At 28.3% G+C, this 27,417-nt stretch overlaps 1 protein-coding gene across 1 annotated transcript in view; it reads left to right on the top strand.

Moving 5' to 3' along the window:
- Positions 1-27,417, top strand: part of rdx (BTB/POZ and MATH domain-containing protein rdx) — a 524,123-nt gene that overhangs the window by 7,296 nt on the left and 489,410 nt on the right. Inside the window, exon 2 of the mRNA XM_075374842.1 lies at positions 21,254-21,396. The gene's annotated coding sequence lies outside the window, so the exon portion shown is untranslated. The remainder of the gene's footprint in view (positions 1-21,253; positions 21,397-27,417) is intronic.

The raw sequence follows: 27,417 nt of genomic DNA on the forward strand, positions 1-27,417 counted from the left end.
TCTTGACTAGTTTCCATAGCAGCCAGATATAGAATGTTTATTACTAAATCGTACGAGTAAAGGGAGTACCGTGATCGCGAAAAATTTCGGTTTTCAAATTTCAACGGAAGTAATAGATTTTGACCATCCCTGAATCCATTTTAACTAGTTTCGGCGTGACGTCTGTACGCCGAAACTAAAAGTAAATGTCTAATCGTACGTACGTATCTATCTCACATAACTCAACACGATTAGCCGTGGGATGTTGAAATTTTGGATTTAGTACTGTTGTAACATGTAGTTGTGCACCTCCCCTTTTTAATTGCAATCGACTGAACCAAAAAGCCCAAAATTTAAGAAAAAAACCGGATTTTGGACTTTTTCCTAACCGCAGTAATAAGCTCTCACTGAGAACTTTTCAACGATAAATCGTCAGCGGGACTTATTATCTGGTTCCAAAGTTACAGCCAAATAAAATTTTAAATAATGAAATATTTCGATATTACAAAGGGAAAGCACATCGGTTCAAATCAGACTTCATCTCCTTTATGTAACTTTCTTTTATTAATTTAAATATATTGATTTATTAATAATTATTAACTGCTGATTGTAAAAAAAAATTTTACAATAAATCATAATTCAATAACAATAAAAAAAGAAGAAAAATATCTGAAGTTATTGATGAAATAAAATTTTACGTACTTTTAATTTTTTTAAAATGTGCAATGTAATTTAATAGGCGTACAAGGAAGTTATTTGGTGTCTGCAGCAGATTTTTTTTGTTCTCATAATTCGTTTTGTTGAAATATTAAACTTCATTGACGATGCAAGTGAATTTAAGGCTATATAAAAAATGTTTTCCACAGATGTTTTGAGAATTAGAAAAAATGTGTCCTGGGGTTACTTAGAAGGATGTCATACGAATATAGAAGAAAAAAAATATAAAATAAAATAACAAAAAGAATTTACGTATTCTTTTTGATGAAAACTAAAATTCTCATTTTTAACACACCTTTTTTAATTATATATATATATTTTTTTTTTAGTAATTCTAAAATTTATTTATATATGTTTGTATTTTTATTTCTTACCAATAACACATATATTTCTATTTTTAATGTATCTTATTTTTTTCTTTTCATTGTCTGTTTTGAACATCTTCCAACAATTATTTAAAAACACATTAGCTAAAGTGTTTAATACTTAAATATATTAAGTGCTTAAGGTATTTTTAGTGTTATTTGTTGATGTAATGTAATTGTTTTTTTCCTATTTCTCTTTGTAAACTTCTTTTTACTTCTTCTTGACATTTTATTTTACATCATCAAACTTATATTTCTTTCAGATATTTTTATTTCTATTCTATTCTCAGAATTTAAAGTATTTAATATGTTTTTAGAATTTTTTTTCAGTGTTTGGTTTTATTTAATATATTAATTTATACTCTTGTTTCTGAAACGTCTCTTATTTTTTACAGACTTAAATTAAGCACTACAACAAAATTGTAAAAATTAAAATAAAGTAAAAACAGACTATTGTAGATCATAATTTAATTGACATTAAATATAATCTAATTATGCTTTTACTTTATTATACTTTACTTTATAATTTATTCTGTAATTTATTTTACAATATTAATTACAATTAAAATAAAATTTTCTTTAATTATTTCATTTTTAACTGTTTGAAAATGTTGTAAATATTTCTAAATCTAAATTATGAATTTATGGCCCAGCGATTAAAAATTACAACTGATGCATATGTTGACAAAATTGATAAATGTAAAGTCAACACTTTAAATGAAATAATCTTGTATGATTTATTGTAATAAATGGAATTCTAATTATCTGACTAACATTTAAGATATACATTGATAGGAAGCATCATTGTACAAAATAAAAACAAGTATTATATTTATTCTACTTGTAGAATACATTAAAGTTCAATGCTTTGCGTAATAATAATAATAATAATGTTCAGTCACTTTTGTTCATCTGTTGAGTGTGTTTTGCCAATAGTGCATTTTGCTTTTCTTGATTTATAGTAGTGTGTATATAGTATAGACAGAATTTTTATTTGATCTGTAATTGCTTGCAAATGAATGAACTTAAATCCAATATGACTCATAAAAAATTAAGTCTGCAAGCTCAGGAGTTAATCAGTAATCTGTACAAATTCATGAAACAAGAAGTAAATTTGGAAAGTCGGGAAATGATGACAAGCATATTATTCCAATTAAAAATGGGAACAAGGAACAGTAGCATCATGTAAAATATCATGATCACAAGTTCAAAGAGTAAGGAAAGAGAAAAAGAAGTTAAGTTAGAAAAGAAAATCCATCAGAGGCTTCTACTTCTTTCAGTACACCAAGAAAATATAAAATCCTTGATAAACTGATAACAGGCCTATATGATTTCAACATGTGTGTAGTGAGAAGGACCATAAATGAATTTCATCTCGAAGAAAAACAGTTGCTTCCACCATTCCAAAATTGCTGGTACATCTGAAAGATTCAATATGGTTCTCAGGAAGTAAAGGAAGAATACTACACCAGTTGGGTTTCAAATGAAAAAAAAACTAGAAACAATAGGAAACTTGTTATTGAATATCATGACATTAGGATTAAACGAATACAGTATGTAAATGCAATCAAAAAGTTCAGAACTGAAAACAGACCAATCATTTACCTTGATGAAATGTGTATTTGTCAAGTCATACCTCATTGAAGTCATGGAGGAATGTTTCTGGGAGAAGATTTATAATTCCAATTTTTAAAGGCAATAGATTGATTATTATATATGCTAAGGATGAAATGGTATTTATTCTGGACACATTATTGACGTGAAAAGGAAATGCTACAACTGGCGACTACCATGTGTCTATGAATGCAAATAATTACTTAAAATGGGCTGAAGAAAAATTAATGAAAAATCTTTTTGAAAATTCCATAAGAATTGTAAAAAATACAACTTATCACAGAACATAGCAAGAAAAATTACCCACATCCAATACAAGAAAACAAGAATTGCAGGACTGGTTATGTAATTATTGAATTCCATTCTCATCTAATATGCTGGAAACTCAACTACATGAGATAATAGAAAAGAACAAAAATTTACAAAGTGTTTATCTTTCATGAAGTTGCCAAGAAAAACGGACATGAAGTTTACAACTATCCTGTACCACCAGACTTAAACCATATTTCAATATGGTTTGGTCTGAAGTAAAAGGATACGTTGGAAGCCACAGTGTTACTTTTGACTTAATGTAGATAGTAATCCAATGTTCATTGGATATTGGACGCATCGCATTAGAAACCTTATTGTGAAAAAGTACAAAAAAATGAAGATGAATACATTAGACAGGAGCACATAATTGTGACATTACAGAACTTTTCAAATTTCTTTGGAAGATGATAATGGTAGTGAAAATAACAACACAGAAAATTCAGAATTTAGTGATTTGGTTGACGACATTCAATCGCTTTAGTTTCTAAAATGTGTTTATTTTTAATTTTTTAATGTTTGTGTATTATATGTGTAGTAGCTTCTATTTTTCTAAAGATCTATAAAACAATTTATATAACTTCATTTAATTCATCATGGGATCAGCATTAAACAGGGTGGGCAATATTGATGGGACATTTAAAATGCATTTGTGGAACATGTTGAACACAACATTTATTACCATATGGAACACATTGCCACAGGATAGGAATTTTGCACTGTGTGGAGTGTTTAAAGATTATATCCCTTGACAATCATGTTCAGCATAATTTGGCACTGGATTTCAGCAGGGATGGCTGCTATCTCCCTTCGGATTCTGTCCTTCAGTTCATTGATGGTAGTGGACTTTTTGGTGTACACCCCTTTTAGATAATCCCACAGGTAGTAGTCCAGCAGAGTTATATTGGGGGATCTGGATATCACCGAATCTGGAGATGAGTTGTTCTGGAAAGTGTTGAAGGGTTGTCATTGACACTACTGATGACTGGTGGCACCATCCTGCTGCATCCATATGTCCCTTAGGCCAAGCCGTCTCATTTCGAGAATGAAAATGTTCATAACATTGTGTTGCACTGATTAGCAGTGACTGTGATGGTGTCATTATGTTTGTTCTTACACAAATAGGAAAATAGTAGGGACCTATCACACAGGCATGACTCGCTGCACACTACACAGTAACCTTGGCACTGTGCAATGGTGTTTCATGCAGCAGTTGCGGATTTTTTCTAGTCCAGAATTGATAGTTTTGTTTATTGACATAACCACTGAGGTGGAAATGAGCTTCATAGACGTGATAAGGTGTTGCACAAAGACATCAACTTAGAATCACCAATCATAGAATGTAGTTCGTTGAACCTTGTCTTTTTCGAACAATTTATGCACCACTTGAACCTTCTATGGATACAGTTGTAAGCCCTTTTTAAGGATTTGCCTTACACTGGTACATGGAATATCCACTTGATAACACAATTGCCGAGTTGCCTTCGTTGGACTTTGGTCAATGGCATCGGACACATGTTCAATGTTTATTGCACTACTTTACGATCAAGATCTCCCAGGGGACAATTTTTTGTTCGTGTTTGCAATCTCATGAAAGTTGTGAACGGCACGCAGTATGACATTTCAGGATGGTGCTCCCCATTTCTTAAAATGCTTGAAACACAGTTGTGCTGTGATGATGGAGCTTCCACTGCTGAAGAATACCTCCATGACGTACAAAATTTCAATGGCAGTCCTCATCACGTTGATTCCCTGCTACAATGAAAGAAACATGCATCAGTAACTCCCATCCTTACACTTCCTCTTAAGCTATATGAAAAACATGCATGACTGTTGTTACTCACGGTATTCAAAATTTAAATATGGTCCATCCTGTATTAATTGAAACACAAGAAGATTTTTTTCATAAGGTATCTATCTGTACATTATCCACTAAAAATGAATTAATTATATTACTTAATATTAAGTAAATAATAATAATATTATTTAATATTAATACTAGAAATTAATATTAACCTGAATGAAATAATAATTATGATAATATTAATAATAATAAATATTAGTTATGCCAATTTGGCATAGTATGAGGCTCATTCAAGAATTAAACAGATAGAAAAAATGGTTTATTAAATAAATGCAGTTTTTTTTCTACTTTTTGACATAATACCCACCAACTTCTTTGTAATTCTCCCATCTTTTCACGAGTCTTATCCCTTCAGCGAAGAATTCTTTAACTTGATCTTAAAGCCAGTTTTGTACTTTTTCTTTACCTCTTCGTTGTCGTCGAACTTGATGCCATGCCATGATGAACTTCTTTCATTGGACCAAACAGATAAAAATCTGAAGGGCCAAGGTCAGGACTGTAAGGAGGATGAGATTAGGAGCTCCCAACCCATTTTGCAATAGTTTCCAGCATCAGTTATAAATTATGAGGTCGAGTGTTGTCTTGAAGAAGAAGCACGCCTTTTCTCTGCCATCCCAGATATTTCCTCTTCAACGTGGATTTGACTTTGTTCTCAATTATGGCTGAGAATAGTATAGGCTGTTGATAGTGCGTTGCTCCTACAAATAATCACAGAAAATCAGACCATGGGCACTCCAAAAGATGGTACGATCATGTTAATCATTGGCTGGTTACAGCCAATGGTTGAGTTTTGAATTTCTTACGGACAGGCAATTCAGGGTGTTTCCACTGCATGTTTTGACACTTGGACTCCTACTCAAAATGATGTTTCTAGGTTTCATCACAGGTTAAAATCCTGTCCAAAAATGCATCACCTTCGTTATTGAAACAATTTTTGAGTTCGGTGCAAATGTGAAATCTCTCGACTTTGTGATGAATGGTAAGCTCTCTGGGAACCCACCTTGCACAAGTCTTAAGTAGTTTGTTTGAGTGATGGAATGAGTTGTGCCAACACTTAGCCGACATTTTTCAACAATTTGTTTAATCGTAAGTCATCGGTCTTCTTGGATAAATTAATCAATATGAGAATCTAACATTGAGGTCGACACTGTTACCAGATTCCCAGAGCGGTGCTTGTCGACGGCCACTTTAAACTTTTCCACCCATATGTAAAAACTCGCACAATTCATGCAACTATTGTTATATTGTTTGTTGATTCAATAGAATATTTCTGACAGTTGTACACTTTCCAAAAGTAAAAATCAGGTCAAAGAATGCTGTTCTTCAAAAGTACATTCTTCGATTGAACATACCATCATATCTAAGTCTTTAGAGGTTATGTTTTCTTAAATATTAATCAAGCTGAGTAACACTTCACAAAGTTGCCAACTAACACTTAACAAAAGTTTCAATTGCCTGCATTAAGCGTTTCCTTCACTAAAAATTTTTGTTTAATTATTGAATGTCTTGTATTTAAATATACAGATAGTTCTGTAATGAACCGTCTGTCATGCTAAATAGGTAATAGAACTTCAATCGGAGCAGGTTCAGTTGATGTAGAGCTAAGTTTCAAGATTCGCCCTTTACTATACCTATTTGTACTATTATTAAATGGAAAATTTTATGAAAGTATTTGTTGTTCCGCCTAATAGTATGGAATCTTTCTATGACATTTGATAAAAATCAGAAAATATATTTGACAGTAACTGCATCACAAACCCATAGACAAAAAGGTTAAGTTAAAACAGGATCTTGCTTCATCCAGTCGATTATAATAAATCTTGTATACTTTATATGCGATTGATATTTTATGTTTATCCAATAAATTTGTTAATGAATTTTTAAAATTATTTTTTAACTTTAGGCCCTTGTAATATAATTTATTAGACTATGAAATACTTAAATCTTTTTTGTTCAATCAAATGTATATTAAATATTGTTATGATTTAGCTCATTCAGTATTACTAAGTGGCATGTGATAGGAATGTTTTCTATGATGCTGCTGCTCTATATTTACATATTCAGTAGTAGTGATTTTGCCACCATGGCGTTGCTGCACAGTCTACAGCATATGTAGTAATATTTTTGTAAATCTACTTTGGAATAAGCATGATGGAGTGAAAAAGTTTTATTGTTTTTTGCACTTAGAATTCCCCAAAGTTATTAAAATCCTGTAGCAGGTAACAGTAACATAATGTTATGTTAATTTAACCTCTGTAGAAGTGAACTGAAAATAGAGTAGCACCTAAAATTCAGTGACCACAAAAAATATTCATTGAATGTATTAAAAAGAAAACACTTTTTAGATTTTTACTTTTGATGAACATTTTGAAACTGGAATAACTTCAGATTATTTTCATATATATTTACAAAAATATATATATTTCATATATATTTACAAAAATGTTATGTTTGTTGATTGAGCTCATTATTTTGGTTATCTACAGGAAGAACAAGTTTTGTTAAATTTGTTTTCACTTTGTAAGAATTTAATACAGAACATTATAATTCATTTAGTTTCTAAGAAACTATTCCAAATATAGAGAAACTATTGTCGAAAATGTGATTTTTCTCAGGTGTGGAGAAAATTGAACTTGCAGAATAACTAAATAACTATACTTGAAGTGCATTAGTTGAATGTTGTTTCGAAGTACTAAGCTTTATGAAATCAATATAACTGTTTTATTTCATTTACAGTACTTACATATTAGCCTGTCAACCATAATCTTAACGATCCCGTAAGTTTGAAAATACTTCAAAGTTACGGGATAACATATTTTACATAGTAAAAATAAAAGCATTATTGCTTGTAATTATAGATATAAATTAACAAACTTAGCCTATGCTCACTTCGCTCGCTATTCTCAACTAATTAACAATAATGTTTTGATTATTTGAATAATAAATAATTGCAATAATTACTGAATTTATTTAAATACTCAAAGCATTATTGTGTAATATGTAAGTACCTAATTTACTTTTTCATATGTCTTTTTGTTGATGATGTTCTACTATAATATTTTCTTGTATGTGGAAAATGTATGATACTTTTCATTGTAATTGATTATAATTATAACATTGTCATTTGTGCAGGCAATAAGATCAGCTAAGAATCTCCTAATATCTAATTTCTTTTTTTTTTGGATTAAAATTTAATATTATCACAAAACTTATCAAAATTTATTTACTGAAGTAACAACTAGTACCTAATAACCTAATAACTATTATTTTACTTTTCTTTATTAGATGATGACATATGAATTCAGGAGCTAGTGAAAAATGCCAAGCCTGACAAGGATTAAAACCCAAAATCTTGCACGTGAAAGCCAGAGAGATGCTGTACTTCTCCTCTGTGGTGAAAGTAGCTGGATTATACGATATATTCAGCATTATTTTCTATTGTTTACATATTGAAAACAGTATTAAAAACATCTTTAAAGGTTTTTATTTTATTCAATCTGTCTTAGTTTTCAAGGTATTATCAGACTGTAATGGTCTTGAAGTTATACATTTCAGAATTTCAGAGTCTAATTGATTGTAGTTTCTTTGTTAAACTTGTTTTGGAAGTATTGACAGGAAATTTCTTTATAATTCCTTTAAATTCTCATTTGTTGCAGAAACACTACTAAACAGTTTAACAAACTCTTTTGATTTAATTCCCACAACTATATAGTGTTTGATAAAATTTATAAAAAAGAAATTACCGATAAATGTTTTCTTTTGGGTCGATGTCCCCATGTTTTCATTAGTAGGCATCCACTACCCATCTCTGTAAATATTTTAACCATCTGTCATGATTACAAGTTTGAACCTCAGCAGTGCTTTTAATCTGTAGTTTATTCCAAATATATCCTTATTTCTAAGCCTGTCCATCCTGGAATATTCTTTAACTGCTTTCATGAACTGCATTTCTGCAATTCGTTGCTCCTTCTTTCTGTTTACAACCCCTGTTAGGTACAGCTATCATAAAATTTTAACAAGGTCTGTCTGACTTGATGCTTTGCCTCATGCAGTCCATTTAATTATTCTGGAGATACCATTGAACTTACTTATTTTTTAAAATTAAATCTACTTCTGCGCCAAAGGTAATTTCACGGCGTAAGTTGTTAAACAGTTTGACTTGCTCTAAAACCATATCATTAATTACAGCCTTGGATCTGATTAAATGTTTTCTGATAAAATCCTTAACTTTTGTATTCCTAGCCACTATTTTACATTTAATTTATCGCAGACATTCTGGAGTTAATATGATGATCTCTCCAATCCATCTTCTGAATTTTGATTGATAACCAAGTCATCTGTATATGCTGTAGCATTTAATGTAAACCATTTCAATCTATACGTGTACAAATTAAATTTTTTTGTTTCTATAGATTGTCATCTAGGTAAAATTATAAAAATTGGGTCATGACATTTAACTTTTTTTTTTTATAAAAAAACGTTTTTATGAGTTTTATATATATATATATATATATTTTTTTTTAATATTTAAAATCAATTCTTTTAAGACTCGTACTCTGTATTATATACAAATATATTTATTTTATTAGATCAACCAAAGTACGAAATAAATAAACTAGGATGACTTACCTTATTAGCGATTTACTCGCATCATCAGCTGCATTATATATTCATCTCAAATTACATTACAAACTTCATAAAATATAACATATCGTGCATTTATTTATTTTATTTTAAACTTTTATTCAGTTAATTTAAAAATTAAAACAAAATTTAAAAATTAAATTGTAAAAATGTTTACTTATGTAAAATATGATGTCAAGGAATAAATCAAATTAAAATTAAAAATAAAAATAATTTTAAGTAGAACAGTTGAGTATAGTAAGTTCAGTTAAACAAGCAACATGCGTAATTGCTTTACTTAAAATTATTTTTATTTGATTTTAATTTTAATTAATTTTTCATATTTTTAAATTTTGTTTTAATTTTTAATTTAACTGAATCAAAGTTTAAAATAAAAAGATTAAAATTTTTAAATTTTAAATAAAATAAATAAATACATGATATGTAATTATATTTTACAAAGTTTGTAATGCAATTTGAGATGAATAAGTCGCAAAAGTGCTCTTGCATATATAGTGGAATAAGATAAGTCATCCTACTTTATTTATAAGGTACTTTGGTTGATCTAATTTTATATATATATATATATATATATATATATATATATATATATATATATATATAAAAGCTAATATAATTTCTTAAATTGACATCTATTTTTAAATAAAATTATGCTAATGTTATTAAGTTAAACTCCAGTCAGCAAACTTAGTGACTATATTTTAATGAGTATATGAGGTTTATCTTTTCTACATTTCTTTCTTTAAACAATAACTACAAAACAGTAGCAGTATCAGCATGCATAGCAGCAATAAAATTACGCACTAATTTATTAAAAAACAAGAATTTGAATTTTTTTATAAGAAGAATTTTTTTTTGCATTTCAGTAAAATAAAATAATATGAACTTTTATATATAGATGTATTACCTGGGTTAGAATATATAGCTGAATAATTGCTGACTTGCATTATGGCCTGTTGATCATCGCAAAACCAAAATACTTTTTTTAAATCCAAACATTCAACTTGTCATCCACACTTTATATTCTTATATGGACAATAGGAAACAGAGCTTTATAGATACAAATTTGGTTAAAGAGCTGGTTTGGAACAATATTTGGTGATACAAAAATTAATTGTTTAACAATCATCCCTTGTGACACAAAAATTCATCGTATAACAACCATTCCCGGTCTATCGTCCTACTTTAAAGAGAGTTGATTAAAAAAAAAGCTGGAAAAAGAAACAGAAGTATGAAACATAGATTTATCACTGATGATTAATGTTTATTATTTTTAGGCTTGAAAATTTTTGAAGCTTAAAAATAAATCTTCATTAGATTTCATTTAGTTTATAAAATTTTGGGTGGTAAATAACAAATGTAATTTCAACATTTTTAGAAATTTATTTAGATTGTTTATATTGAGAGAAGTAATTTTTATATAAACTGAACTAATCTATCATCTCGGTAACTTATCATCAGAAATCTTTTTTCTAAATGATTTTTACATGAAACATAAGATGTAATATGTATAAAAAGTGATAAATATTTACATGGACCTGATGATTTTATTACAGTCTAAAGAATTGTTTTATTGTTAATTGCTGTAACAAATTTACACTAGTTAAATTTTTCTTAAATAGAACAGTGCATTTTTGTAACTGTTTTTATAAAAGTAGGACATATACAATATAAATCACACATCTTCAAGTAACTTTTATATAGTTTATATAATCGTTATTATAAATAATTATTTTATGCTTGTTCTAAAATGTGCCAAGATAGAGCGTTTAAGTATTTGTTTAAATAGTTTTGATGATTGAAACAGATGTTAAACAGCTGGCTCTAATATGAGGTATATGTATGGTAATAAAAAGTAGTTGAGTGTAAGGAAATTTTTTTTAAATGTTTTAATTTGTTTTTCTTGATACTGGGTTAATTATAAAAATTAATTCAATGTACTGAAAGATGGGCTTTTACTCATAATTTTAATATGATTACTAAAGTTTTGCCCAATTCACCTGTTATTCAATGTAACCTTTATCTTTTGGATGGCGGTAAGTCATTGTATGATTTGGAAGAGAACTAGAAATTTTAATTTCTTTTCTAACTGATTTTAATTCCATGTAACTATATAAAAAAATAATTGTCATCTATCTTCTACAAAATATATATTTGTTTCTTGAAAACTATTTAATAAATTTTCATGAAACAAAATCCAGAAAGATTGAATTTTAATTTCAATAAATTCCAATATTCATAAATTCTTGCAGTTGTAAATATATTGAGCATAGGGCCTGCAATTACTGTAGACAGAATAAATAAACAGATATTCAATGCTCTATTTATTGTGTATAATACTCTACAAATATTGATGATGTTGGATTAGGTTTATTTTGTTATTACAACATCATCGGAAAAAAGTAATTCAGCTTCTTTCTATAGAAATTTTTATTTAATATACTCAAATATACTTAAATTTTCAATCTTTAACATAAGTTAACGGAAATATTAAGGTCCGTTGTGCTTTATATGATCTGTTACTATACTTTTCTCATTCCACTTCTGTTCTTTACCGTTACATTAATTCAATTGAGGATAATCATTTCATGAGGTGCCGATAAAAAAATTAGTTACATCTTTAATAATTCCTAGTCCTTAAATTTTTTTTAAAAAGAAATACAAAAATAGATTTGATAACCGTATCCTCCTAATAATTTGAATATTACTAATAAAAACTATAACTGGGTATCTGTAGTTACAATGTTATCATTATCTGGTTTTCTGCTTGGTAGCAGGTCCTTATACCAACACTGTCACCATCCATTTCTACCCAAGAAGGAGAAGCTTTCTCCTTCTTACAATGTTAACTTCCCCTTAGTATGTTAATAAATTAATAAATAAATAACATCAGTCAAAATCTATTATATTTGTATTCATTCTAAAAATGAAACTTATATAAAATTTATTGTGCTAATTTTTTTAATGTGTTCTTCAAAATCTGATTAGGTCAGTTACTTATTATACTTATTATTATATATACTTCAGTGCTTCTCAAATTGTCTCTACTCGCTATTCCTTTTTTTATTCTAATTAATAACACATCACAGTCTGGTGACCCAGGGATGTAACAAGCTAATAGCACTCACTGCACAAACAAGGAATACAGCTGCCTACCGGCTCTGCATCATTAAAGCTACACTACATATATAGATGCTTCTAAACTGTCATACAAAATTAATTAGACATTTATATTTAGTAAAACACCAGTTTTCATTCTTTTCACGTCTGTTACTTATTTCATTCATCTTTCTCCAGTATTTGTCTGCAACATTTTTTGATGCACCATATTGAATAAATTGAATACTGATAGAAGATGAGGGTATGAGTTAGGTATTCGGATTGTATGATTTTATTGTTACAAAATGAAAAGAAATTGATCAAAGTATAGCATCTAAATAAAGGAAAGAAAATATATGTTAAGAAATCAAAAAAGCAAAATAGGTTCTGAAAATAGAATATCATAACTAGAGAAACCAATTCAGATGTATTAATTTCTAGTTCATTTGTTTTAAAAGTTTTTCCTCTATTTAATTTTTGTAAAATACCTATTTTGAGATCATATTTATTTATAAATAATCAAAAATAAATGTAACAGAAGAATTGTGGAGATAATTAAAAAGTGATTATATACCAAGATAGTTATGAGAAAGTAGCCTTATCATAGATAAATTAGGTTACAACATACTCTTTTACAACTGATTTGTTTGTTGATTTATGGTGGTTTTTCCGAACATTCTGACTGTTTTTGTTGCCACCAACTAACATAGACATAATTACATTTTTTTAAGCTTCCTCAATTGTCTTTCAAAAAACTGTAAAAAATTACTTTAGGATAAAAATTTTTTATTTTCTTGATGAAATATATTGAAACTACAATTTTGTTTACTTTGTGTTCATTTTTTATGAAAATATTTTCTATTACAGTATTTATGAATACTATTTATAAACATATTTTTAAAAGTAGCATTTTACTAAATAATTTGTACTAACTTTCTTAAACTTTTTTTAAATTAAATCAATTTTTTAGATTAAATAAATTAGCACAAAGACCTTGTAATTAATGTTTCTTTTTTCATCAAATTTGATCACTGTAAAAATTAAATAAAAAATATTTTATATTTAAATTGATGATTTATATTAAAAAATAAAAACTTTATTAGTTGATTTTGTTGGAAGTATGTTTTTTAATATTTTTTTTAACATGGCAAATTTCAGCTCAACATATTATAATAACATATAATTGATTAATAATAAAAAATACAAGTCATTAAAAAAAAAAAGAAGTTGAATTGTTCTGTGGCTGTTGTATAATAATAAATTTTATTGCAATAGCTTTATCTAATCAAGGAATTGTTTCCACATGGATATCAAACGTATTATATCATACATAATGCAACTACATTTATAAAAAGGTTTCTTATTTTTTAAACTGTTAGTATATATTTGTTACACTTATTTAGCTGTGGCCAACGAGCAGTGCTTAATTAAAAATCATTATATGCATGTAACTCTTGAATTAAGCAGATGTGCTGTACATTGTTATCCAATTATAAGATGCTTAAATAATAGGAGAATGGATAAAGGTTGGAGAAAAGATTGTAAAAATTTCATGTTATATTATGCAGTTTGGTTTCTTAGATACAAAAAGTAAAAGAAAGAGGGTAGAAGGAATGGAAATGTGAATAAAAAAGGATGTTTCAACTAAAAAGTAATTAAGTTCTTGGGAAGTTTGGAGAGAGAAAACATTTATAAAACATGTTTGAGAAAAGGAAAAAGAACTGTGTATTGAGGAAAGTTAGAACAGGTGAAGTGAAGTGAAGGTAGGAGATTAATGAATGGTTTTACAGAATGACTAGAAAGAGTCGGATTAGAGTATCAAGGTGAAATGGATGGAAAGTATTGGGCAAAAGTAAAGAATTTGAAATTGTCATGTAGGGAATTGATTTTTGCTGGAATTATTTTTGAGTTATTGTTAAAAAGAAATCATTTAATTTTATTGTTTTGTCTAGTTTAGCTTAAAAGCAATTTTTATTTTAGCATGTATTGAGCGATAACATTTGTTACACTTTTACTACAAGAATTTTTTAGATATCTGTATTTCTTATTTTTATTGGCTCTTAATGTTTATTTAATGTTCCAGTTTTATTATCTGCCGTCATTAATTTTCTTTGTTGTTATCAGTTTTTAGTTACACAGTAATTTTATTATCATTGTATGTATTTAATTTGAATAAAATAACTATCTCGATCTTGTATTCAAATGTACTATTAAATGGCATTAACATTCTTGATGAATGATTTATCGTAGTAGGTATTGCTGTATCACTTTATTTTGATGCTATGTTATTTCAGTTATTGAATTTTATAATTGTTGAAAATTATAAAAGTGGTGAGTGTTATGATAAATAGATATAATTATATGATGATATGTTAACTACAATAAATTATGTTTTTGTGTTCAATCAGTTGGTGAAAACAGCTGCATAAATTTTCTTGGTGGTGCTGATATGTAATTGTCTTGTATTGGACAGACTTACCATAACAAAAAAATGATAAGATACTATCATACTATAAAAATATTGTGTAACATTCAGAAGCCTTTTAACTCTTTATTTTATTAATTTACAAGTTTATTTTAGAAAAATAATATGAACATTAAAAAGAATTGTACTATGACTTTTTTCTGTACATAAAGTATGGGATGGTTTGTATTAATGCAAATATTGTTAAAATCAATAAACAAACATCTGTAATAAAAAGTTATATTTTATTCTTTATGAATACATAAATTAAAGGAGTACTTAAATTATTGTATTTGATAAATGTAAGTGATTTGAAACTATTTAAAATGTGTAATTGATGGAATTACTCGTACACCAGGTAAAATAATTAAGCAAATATGAGTGCAAAGGACATCAGAAATAGTAGTTCCAATACTTTAGTTTGCTGTTTTTTTTAAGTAGCAACAAGTGATTGGTCATTAGCCATTATTGGTTGCCAAAAACATCAGGAAAACTGAATACAATGTCATTTAACTTCGATTATCTACAGGAATTTGTTCAATAAATATGTCTGTATTTTATTCTTACAGTTTCTAGGATGCATTCCTTCATTTAATATAATCCAGGTGTTACAAACTAATTGCATTTAATTATTATCATTATGATTTTTTTTTCAAGGTAATTAACTGTAATTGTACTTAACCACACAATTCAATAGCTAACACTTCAGTTCTATCAGATTTATTTTATAATAATAATAATATTAATATATGTAATAATACAAAAAAAATTGTGTTGAATTTTTTTATAAGTATGAGTAATATGTTTAGTTTGCTAAAGAATTAGCAGAATGTTGACAGTTGTTTTTTGGTTCTGATTTAAGTAAGTCAAAATGTTAAGAATTGAAAAAGTAGAATTAATTACCTTTTTGAGGTGGTTTTCTGAGTTTTTGGCTCTCTCTCTCTCTCTCTCTCTGTTTTATACACGTGTGTGTGTGTGTGTGCGCACGCACACATATAAAATTAAGAGATTAAAATTAAGTTCTTAAGAAGCTTTTGAGTAAAAAAATGCTAAAACTGGAAGATTCAGACTCAGAGTTTTACTCTTGAAAGAAGAAGATGCTACCATCTCAAAAAATATTTGTATAGTTTATATCTTTCTTTGTCTCATTTTTAGCTTGAAGTAGTTTCTAATATTTAATTTAAGAAGTTTAAGCATTCTGCACACATTTATTTGTCACAGTCTCATAAATGAATCATTTTTGTCAAAACTAGTAAGTATTTTTTTCATTTCTTGGCCTAGTATTTCATGAAGATAATCTCTTTTCTGTTATAAGGTCACATATTGAATGTTTTCATGAAAAATAAAAAATATAAATAATTCGACTTGCAGTGTTTATTTTGCATACAAAATCTGGAAAAGTAAGTATATTTAATCATAAACATGAATAAAATGAGGAAGGAATAGTGGTTGCTGATGATACCCATACTGCTCTCTATGTGTATGCATAAGCCAGTGGATGAATAATATCTTATATGGGTTAATTTATTCATTGACATTGAGTCATTTTACTTGTATATACTTTATAAGTATGTAACATAATCTTATTGCATAAAAGGCTAAATATTTTACAAAGGATGTTTATTAATAAAGTTCTGCCTGTCAGTTTTTATGTTTTTTGAAACCTTTTCTTGAGTATGATGTTCTTAAAGTGCCAATTTTCTTAGAAAACTACCAGAAAAATCCATTTAAATCCCAAATTATTGACGATATTGGATTGGGGCCGTTTTTAAATCAGTTTTCTGACCCAGAAAACCGACTTTCTTAAAATGTGTCCTGAATTGTTATGACCAATGCTTTCCTATTTCTATTTATAAAAAATGAAAGATTCATAAATTTATGCATCTAATTCTTCCCAATTTAATTAATCCCCACCATTTCAGCCGAGTTTCATATTCTCACTAAGCTAGTTGTAGCTAGAAGTTAAGTTGAAAAAAAAAATGGTAGTGAAGGAAATGGAATTGACATTCCCTTATCTTTCAGAATAATTATCCTGAAATCCATTTGCTGTTTTGTATTTTAATGAAAGAAATTACCAGTTAAATATTCTATTAAATACTATAAAGGTGTATCACAAAATTCTTCCAGGAGTTTCATAACCTGTTCTGGAGAAAGTTTACATAAACATATGTTCTAAAATGCATAATTTGCAAGTTAGGCTACTGAAAGATTTTGCTCGGATTTAAGGTACCTCAGTGAAATGAGGTCATACTGAAATTTTTAGAACATTAATAAGTGATTTCTTATGGTTTTTGACCTGAAAACTATAATAAAATAGGTCCCAGAACCGTATCTGCAGTAGTTTTTGAGAAATCTGTGGTGAATTCCAATAATTGGGGTAAAAAAAACCTTTTTTTTATGTTTGATGTACAATAGTTTTATTAAATGAGTAATAAACGCATAAAAGTTTTAAACAAAACCGGTAGAAAATTTAATCTAAACAAAGTGGTATAAGATAGGTGAATAAAACAAAGAAAAGTTAGAAAAATTTGATTTCTACTTAGAAACAGTACACTAGACCAAAAGTGCATTGTATGTAACAGTTTATATAATAAATGTTCAAAAATTAGCCCGCCAATTGCAACACATTTCTTGGCACGCTTCTGTATTGATTTTGTTGCTCTTTTTAGTTCTTCATGGCTGTAATTAAGTTGCTCAGCCACTTTGGTAATGCGGACAATTAATTCACGAGAATGTATTTTTGTTTTGCATACAATATTTTTCATCCATCCCCAGATGCAAAAATGTAAAGGTGTTAGATCAGGCAATCTTGGTGGCCAGGGATGTGAACCTCCACAGCCCCATTTCTCAGGTTAATGATGTTTTAAGCGAGTGTAAGTAGCACAAGAGAAATGTAGAGACACACCATCATGCTGGAAGTATACTTTGTATCTCAGCGCTAGAGAAACATTTTTAAGTAGCTGTGGCAATTCTTGAAGAAAGTGCAAGTAGACTTCACTACTTAAGCGGCCAGGTAGTGTGAACGGTCCAAACAGCTGATGATGAAAAAGGCCACATCATACATTGACGCTAAGCTAAATCAGTGTTGAAAATTGCCTTCCACCAATTCAATTCTGTAAATCCTCATGAATTTTGTTGAGATTGTCATGTAAGGAATTGATTTTGGCTGGATTAATTTTTGCAATAAAAATACATACATGGGCAGAATCCCATGTATGCTCATTCCGTAAGTTATTTACGCCATCTTGAGTGAAATTTACCACGTCGTTAAACAAAACATACTTGTAGAGTAGTCGATTTATATTCTACCTGTTGCAGAACTCCAAGCAAAGCGGATATATGAGATATTGACAATTGAAAATGTTTATGTAATTACAATTTATTAACTTAGAAACATAAATAATCCTCCCCCTATGGAAAGAGGAAAAAACAAAAAATACAAACCAGTAATAAAAGTAGTATAGTAATCACAATCACAGTAATAATCAGAATAATAATAACAACAGAGAAATAAAAAAAAATCTCACAATAATAATTAGAATAATGACGGTAATGGCAATATTAAATGTCAATAACAAACAAGCAATCATAAATGTCAGTAATAATAATAATAAAAAACAATAATTACATACAAAACAGAGTTTAAAGTAATTGTCAGGATTTATTCACAGGTAAATAAATAATGAAAACCAGAATTCAGTCCCATTGATAAAAGACAGTAGTATGACCGCTAGTCTTAACACTTTTAACCACTAGTCTTGTATTAAGAACAATAGATAAGACAAGTATAAAGTTCTTTTACTGCAAATACCTTTGCTATTCACAAATAAAACTACCCTAACAGTTTATGAATGAAATTTAGTACATTATACATTATCTTTTTCACTTTTAGTCTTACAGTAACTCACTGAACCATTTCTTGTTTTCGTGTATTGGGATTATTTGTGACATCACCTAGTTGCATCTAACCTGCACTCGAAATTCGCACCTTCACTGACCTTGCAGACTCCTTTACTAAAATTGTTTCTTTTAGCCCCTTTCTGGATTCCTCCCATTTTTATATTTTCTATTTCTTACTTCTTAATTGGTAGGAATCTGTTACTCATGTTTGCTATACCAGTCTTATTACAATACTTTATATAAATACAATGCTACATTAACATTTATAAATACTGTGCATTGAACATGTTATAATGTTATATAAAAAAATAACAGTTTACAAATTTTTTATTAGAAAACTAGGAAACATTTTTATTGAAATATGTTATTTAAAACTAATAATAAAGATTGTCTGTATTACTAATTTTTAGTAATTTACTGCAGTCATGACATCTAACCTGTAGGTTAAGGAGGACATCCTGTTAAAAATAAATAATCCTTTTTTGTGTTGAGAGCTGGATTAGATTATTTTCAGCCTTATAACTATTTCATTCTTTCCCCATTGTAACAATAACTCAGTTAACAGTATGTTAATTGTAGTCTTAAGGTTTAAAGGTGTCATGGGTGTTTATTAAACACACCTTGTCTCCAGTTAACTGCCTTCCTGTTTTCACTTGTCGTATATTGTCAACATGTCTGTGTAAAATTGTTATAGTTTATTCTAATCGGTAGTTTGTCATCATTTAGCATAAAATTGTTCAGAATTTTTCATGACAATTTTGTGATGTGTATAGTAAGTAGTCTTGTTTTCAAATATGTTCTTTTACTTTTTATTAAGTGCTTGTTGGTTAGAATATATACTTCTTGTGTCTTTCCATTCTAATCAAGAAAAATTCAAATGGACATGAGTTTCTCCTTAAATACTTACTAAAGTTACTATTGGCCAAAAGAGAAAGGAATTATAATAATAACTTAATGAAATTTCTTTTGTAATAGTTAATTACAATCTTTCATTTATATATATATATATATATATAAATATTTCTTTTCACGTAACTTATATATATATATTTATACATTATATATATTCTCTTCACGAAAAGGAATGAAATATTTTTGCGAAAAATGAACCCACTAGGTGGTGCTGGGGTTGAGATATCAAGAAAAATTGTATTTATGGACCAATTTGGCTCATATTCAGAATATATATTACATGAAAAGAAAAATTTTTGTAAAAGCTATACTTGCTAGGTTGCGCCAGTGTTGAGATATTTACAAAACAAACAAATATACCACTGGACTTTCTTCATCTATATATATAAAAGGGAATGTTCATATGTGTATCCGCTGTAAACTAAAAAACTACTGGACCAATTTACGCACAGTAAAAGGGAAAAAAAGAAAAATGGAAGAAGAAAAATAGGGAAAAAAGGAAAAGAAAGAAATGGGGAAATAAGAGAGAAAAGAAAAAGGGATAAACATTCGTGACGTTCCATAATGTTCAGTTTTTAATTCTATCAAACTTTCAATTGTGTTCATTTAATCTATATATATATGCTCAAATTTAGCAGTAATGAAGCATTACTGGGTCTGCTAGTATACTCTTATAAAAATTTTGAACTTGTTAAAAAAGAAATTCAGATTCAATATTTCCTGTTGTAACAGTTGCATCTGTTTTCATTTGTTATTTCATTTAAATGCTTTGTCATTATTTAGTTGACTTACCCTTGCGATAATGTATAATGTATTTACAAGAAGGTGTAGATAATGTAATTCCACTCAATTTGATATTTATCATCGTGTTTTTCATGTTGTACCAAAGTTGTAGTGGTGGGAGTTTTTCAACAGTTTTTTAACAATAATAATCTGTTGTTGTGATTAACTTATACTGATTAAAAACTGTATTTTCTTTTATATTAACTCAGTATTGGATTAATTTGGGACTTCTTAAATTTTTCTCAAGTTATATATGAAAGGAATTGTTATTTTTTTTATTGTACTTTCAATAAATCTTTGATTGACATTTATATGAGATATACTATTGATAAGAGAAAAACATATACTCTCTTACATTTATAGTTTTTTTTTAAGGTAACTTTTAAAATGCATCCATCCAATTTCTTTTCTTAATCAACGTAATGAATTGTCTTATTCAAATTCTGTTTTATTAATGTTAATTTTGTAAGCAACTGTTACCATAATTGTATTTTATGATTGAGAAAATTTTTCTGCTGATGATGATTTATTTTTGCCCTTGCACATTTTATGATATTAAGTTTCATAATATAAATTGATTAACTTAGGTTTTTAATATTTTAGGAATTCCAGTTCTGTTGACTTTCTTGGTGACTGTTTTTGCTGCTAAACGTGAAGTTATTTGCATTCTGTCATCATAATAAGATGCAGTAGAATTTTTTTGCCAATATCTGACAAAAATATAATGTTAGAGACGTCTAAATTTGGTAAGTTTCTGTAAAATTTATTAGCATTATATTTTTATTTTCTTTATACATTTTTAAGGTGTAAATTAATTTTGCATTTTTTTTTTACACTAATTTTATCGGTAAAAAGGTTTGTCTTTTTAGTCATACACTTTTATATTGAGATTGTGCTAACTTTCAACTGGTGTAAACCCACTTAGATTGTTGAAATTGTTATTTGAATTCAGGCTGAACTACATATAAGATTACTGTTAATTGGAAACAATCGTAACTTCTGTTATATTGTGGACATAACATTTAAATTGCTTGGTTATTGTAATTGTTTTCTTTTAATGTGTTAAATTATAAAAATGTAGAACTGGTTGAATAAGTGGTCAAGTATCAAATTTGTGTAGCATTCTGTAAACTCTTATGTAAACCTTGCAGCATTCATAATTGGCTTTCATCAATGGAAGGCCTGCACTGATGTCTTTTTAACTTCAAATTTCACTATGGTGTATTTTGTGGTAGAATACTGCTCTCTAAATGTGGCTTAATGGTACTTGTGTAAAGAAAGTTGGTGTCCAACCTAATTCTAGCAACAAAACCATTGTCACCACTCTTTTATCAATCCCATTCAGGTGCCTCCCAATCCCGTGTAATATAATTACACTTCAACTAAACGCTAGAGACCCCTTTACTGTTAACAGGCTAAAATTCATATTGCCTATTCAGGAAGCCTCCATGTGAACCTTGTGAACTCTGAGAAGGAATTTAGTACTAATTAATCGTAGCAATAGTATTATGATCGCAGACAATTGTGAGGCCAACAGATTGTGAGGTAGGATCATACTGTTCTATTTTGTTCCCAAGTTAGGGAAAGGTTTGTGGTGCTCACTGTAATCATAAAAGACAAACCATGGTAGATCTCATTTTTAATGCATAAATGGGATTTAACATCATCTCTTGTAAGTGTGATTTCTTACATAAGTAATGGAGCTTGTAACAGAATGCCCACTAACAGTGTATTAGGGAAATCCCGTGAATATCTATCTTCCGATATTAACACGATTACTTGCTTACAAAGAATTGATTTAAGGTCGTAGATCTGGGTTTGTTTTTATAAGATGCATTCAGTTTCTATTGAATCTTATTTATCTCTTTTAGTACCAGAACATTTATTTATGTTGTATGAAACAACAGCTTGGTGTTGATGTAAATCTCTTGCAGTTTGTAAATTTGATTAATTTGTTTATTTACTATTGAGGGGAATAATTGTAGATTAAAAAGCAAAATGCCTGATCTGAAAAATACAATAGTCTTCAAAAAGCAATAATTTTTTTTTGTTCAGAAACAGTACACACATGTACATCTATATACACATTCAGAAGTTAATTAATTGTGTTATTACTTTGTTCTTAAAGGTGTGATAAACATAAATAATGAGTAAGTATTTCAGACCAGTTAAACAAAAAGCCTAGTCTAATAGTATGCTATCTCCCATACTAAGACCAGCTATTGTTAAGTTCCTAAACAGATCTATTTTTTTTGTATGAATAAAGAGGATAGAATATTACATTTCAAACAGGGAATTGAAATGCTAATTACACAATAGTGTGTACTTTAAAGCCCTAATGCACCAGTTGGATTAAAGTTAAAAATAAACCATTAAATTTTGTCAGGTCTGTTATGTTAATAATAAATAATTATGTGAATAAATATTAACATGAATAAAAAAATAAGTTGGAAACAAAGCTAACTTTTATACTGAAGTTAACCTGACATGAGACATCAATAAAAATATAGCAATTCCTAAGAATTGCTATATCTTTTTGACGTCATTTTAGTTTTTTATAGAAAAAGGAGTGAAGTGGTTTTCCATTGGCTGTTTAATTGACTCGAATATGCTTCCACATCATTATGCTGAGCCTACCCATAGTGTAGATGAAATTCAGCCCTACAAGTGACACCTTCACGGTCAGAAAGGGACTTGTTGTAGAAACACCATTTTTGGGGGGGGGGGAAACTTCTGAATAGTCTCCTTTATGCTTTGCATGCATCATTACTGTCATAAAAAAAATAACAGATAGATAAAGCTACAAATTAATGTACCTGTTTTTATTTATTATTTCTAGCTTTTTATTGTTTTAACATTCTTTGCAGTTAGCAACTTATTAATGTTAAAAAAATTGTTATAGATTAAAAAATATTTTTATATGTATAATAAATGATAGCTGAGGAGATATTGAAAAAAAAATGAGATGATATTGCCAATATCTCAAAAATTCATTTGTAATTTTAATCATAACTTTTTAGTAATACAATCTGGTGTCACTTAATATTTTATGTAGCAACTTAAGTTGCATGATGACTATCAGTTTGTACAGTAAGCTAACCTTGGTTTATCTTAATATTTTCTAACAATTAATTCAAACTTTAATTACCTACTAATAATACATTTACCTGCTATTTACTTACTTATTTACTAATTCATTTAGTATTGATACTATGTGGTTTCTCCAGCTAAGTTGAAATAATGTACAAGTATATTACATGTTTCAGAACAGAAATTATAATATTAATTTGTTGCTTTGCATTATCTGCCACTGATGGCATCAGTGGCAGAGTGAAGTCTCTTATTGCCCTGATACCATGATACTGTTATAAAGTGGTTAGGCATTTTACATGGGGGTAATCCCCCTTAGGTGGTACCCTTCTTAAGATTCAAGAGGGATCAGTCAGACTTCTTTAGATAAATGTCATTAACGTTTATTAATCAATATCTGTTGTGTTAAACTGAGTGAAGGTCACTTATCAGCCTGAATGAAATCAGTATGCCAAAATACTCTAAATATGAGTGACAAGACAGTCAAAAATCAACAAAAACTGGCTGAGAAATGAGCTCATTTTACGGTTGTGCCTTGGCACCATCATACATAATATTTTCTTACATTCTAGTAAAATGTTAAATCTGTCGGATGAATTTTTATTTTTATTTTACTTTCTTCTATAATTGTATTCATAAAAATGTTTATAATGCTTTCTCATTAAAATTTATAATCTTATTTTTCAATGTGCATCAGCATGATTATTAATATATTTATTCAACAATCTCAGTAAATAGGAAAAGTGTTTAAATTATTATAAAAGATTTTTTAAGTTATGGGGGGGGGGAGTGTTAATGTCTGTCTTGAATTATCCATCTACATACATGATATAAACAGGTGACATTTGCGTAGCTCAGTTATGTAAATTAATATTCAGCTGATAGCTATAATAGTTTAGTAATTTTGTTTTTACTTGTTTATATTGTTCCATTATAATGAATTTTACAATTCATGATCCATCAAGGGTGAAGTAAGAGGAATAGTCCAATTTTTGATGGAAAAATAGCAATTCTGCGGCTGAAATTCAGAGGCAAATTAGTGACTCATAAGGTTGAATAATTGCAAGTGATGCTAAACTAAGACACTTATACCGTTCATTTCAAGAAGGCTGAATGAACATTTAGGATGATTTGATTGAAAAATATTGACAAAAAATTCAAGAAAACAACTGCTTTATGATGTTTGATTTATGAAGTTTTGACTGAAATATTGAATGATTATTTGACTGAAATTTATAAAAAAAATTGTGTGCCGGATGGGTGCTGAATATGTTAACTGACATACCCAAGGAAAAAGTCTTGTGGCATCGCATGAATTTTTGAGCTTTTTGTAAATGAAGGTGATGAAATGTTTCATCATGTTGTTTCATCATTGATGAAACCTGGACTTCTTATTCAAATGTTGAGACAAAGCAGCAATCAGTGTGATGACATTCATCATCTTCTAGACTGAAGAAGTTCATTCAAGAACGTTCGGTAAAGAAGCTTTTGGCTACTGATTTTTTTAGGAACTAAAAGAGTGTCTTTTGTCCCTTTCTGGAATGTCTTTCTGGGAGTACGTTAATCTAGATACATATTGTGAAACAAACAAACGAGACATGAGATGCTATCCCACAGGACTTCGTTCGTGCAATCATTTCCTTTTTTTTATTTTTTTTTAAGAGTGCATACAGTCATATAAGGAAATTTACTGATAAATAATAGTGTATCATCAAGAAAATTTAATTGTGAAATTTAGCTGGAATTATGTGTACACATTTGTAGTGAAGCGTGGATGACAGCTATAAGAAAAGAGTTGATAGTATTATACAAAGAATCATATTTATTTTTTTTTTATTATTTTGTATACAGCTTGTCTCATAGCTTGGCCTCAGGTACATTCAACTTTCCACTTATAATTTTTTTTTTCAACTGACTATGTCTGCTTGTATTTTGGTTACAGTTTGTAGATAAGACTGGCATAATCTTAGAATAGAGCCTCTCCTTAAAATGACCATTTCAACATTCTACTATAGACACCCCCTTCTTGATATTTCTCTTTGGTATCTTAAACAGTACACTATGAACACAACTTTAAATAACTAGTTTCGTAGAACAAAAAATTAAATTATGATGTAACCATAAAGATTCTTTATAAGCCTGTTTTTGAACTGAACCATTACCATGTTAATTCAACTAATACTTGTATATCAAGGAGGTTGAATAATAAAGAAAAAGTAATAGTTACTTTTTTAAGTTTTTTTTTTTTTTTTACTCGTTTACAGTTTGTTTATTCATAACATTATTTGGAGATAGTATAAGGTAGCCTCATTCTGTTGATTGCATTTGTAGTTTTTTAATTTGATTTGTGTTTCTACAAATTTGGATAGCTAATTGGAGAAAACTGAAAGTAATTTCAATTCAACTTTGTTGATCTTGTGAGTAGTTGTCATTAGAAATAAATGTTCCTCTCTCAGGTAGTTACCATTCTCATTTGTGATGAAGTATATTTCATATGTTAGTTTTTTGATTTTAAACTTAGCAATACAGATTTTTATACAAGTGGTAAAAATATTATTTGGTTCTTTACCCCAGTTTTATTAGTTCTATACGTGAAAAGGCTGATCCTCTAAAATTAATTAAAAATTTAATTAATTGTAAACTTTAGAAAGAGATGTTAATCTTATGAAAGTTCACTTTTGTAGTTCTACTTCTCTGTGGATTTGTAGATTTTACTAGTCTAATTATATCTGTTGATGAAATTTATTTCTTTAAATATGCTATAAAAAAGTATCAATGCTCATATTTTATGTTCCAGTCAGTTTTCTTTTCTGCAGTTTATTTCATTTTATTTTTGAAATTTTCTTAAAAATCATAAGGATAATAATGCAAAGTAGTATCCTTATTTAACTAATTTTTTACCAAAAAAAAAAATGATTTATGGCCATGTGGTACGCCAAAAAAAATTCAAAACATAACCCTGTAACTAATTCTCATTGTTCTTACCCAGTACTGATCAGCAGTTTTTCAATTATAATTTATTTTTCAATCTTTTTAAAATATATTTATTCTTAAATATTAACAAAGCTGATGTGTTCCTTTTAATAACCAGATTAAGTAAACTTAAATAATAATGAACAACAACTGTTATTGCATCACAGATGAATTGTGGTCTGTAATTAAAGTTGTAATTTCATGCCAATATAGGTAATTTACATAATATCCACAAGAAAATACTTAGCTGGCACTTTGTCTTGTAAGAAGCATTCAGCAATAGAAGCTATATAGTCTGCATTATTATTTAATCAGTACAGTACATTTTTCTCTCAACAGCAGTTAGTGTGGTAATTATTTTAAAAGACTTTTTCAAACAATACTTCACCTTTAATAATAATCATTATTTTAATTATCAAATTTTTTTTGATAATAGTGGCCAATAATGAAAAATGGAGCAAAAATGTCCTAACTAGATAAGGACAACAAGAAAAGTTTTGTTAATAGGTCATATTGTTAGTGTTATTTTGTGTATTACTTAAAGACATAAATTGAAGTTTGATTAAAAAGTTGGGTATTTTAAGTTAGATTTTCTTCAGGATTCATGAAAACAATCAATATGCAGAAATGAGACTGAGAAAAGTGATGGAGATATAATATTAACAATTTTAATTTTTTACTGTTGTTATTATTAAGAGCTTCTA

This window comes from Lycorma delicatula, chromosome 9, assembly GCF_047948215.1.
Source record: "Lycorma delicatula isolate Av1 chromosome 9, ASM4794821v1, whole genome shotgun sequence".
In the NCBI taxonomy this organism is placed as follows: Eukaryota; Metazoa; Arthropoda; class Insecta; order Hemiptera; family Fulgoridae; genus Lycorma; species Lycorma delicatula.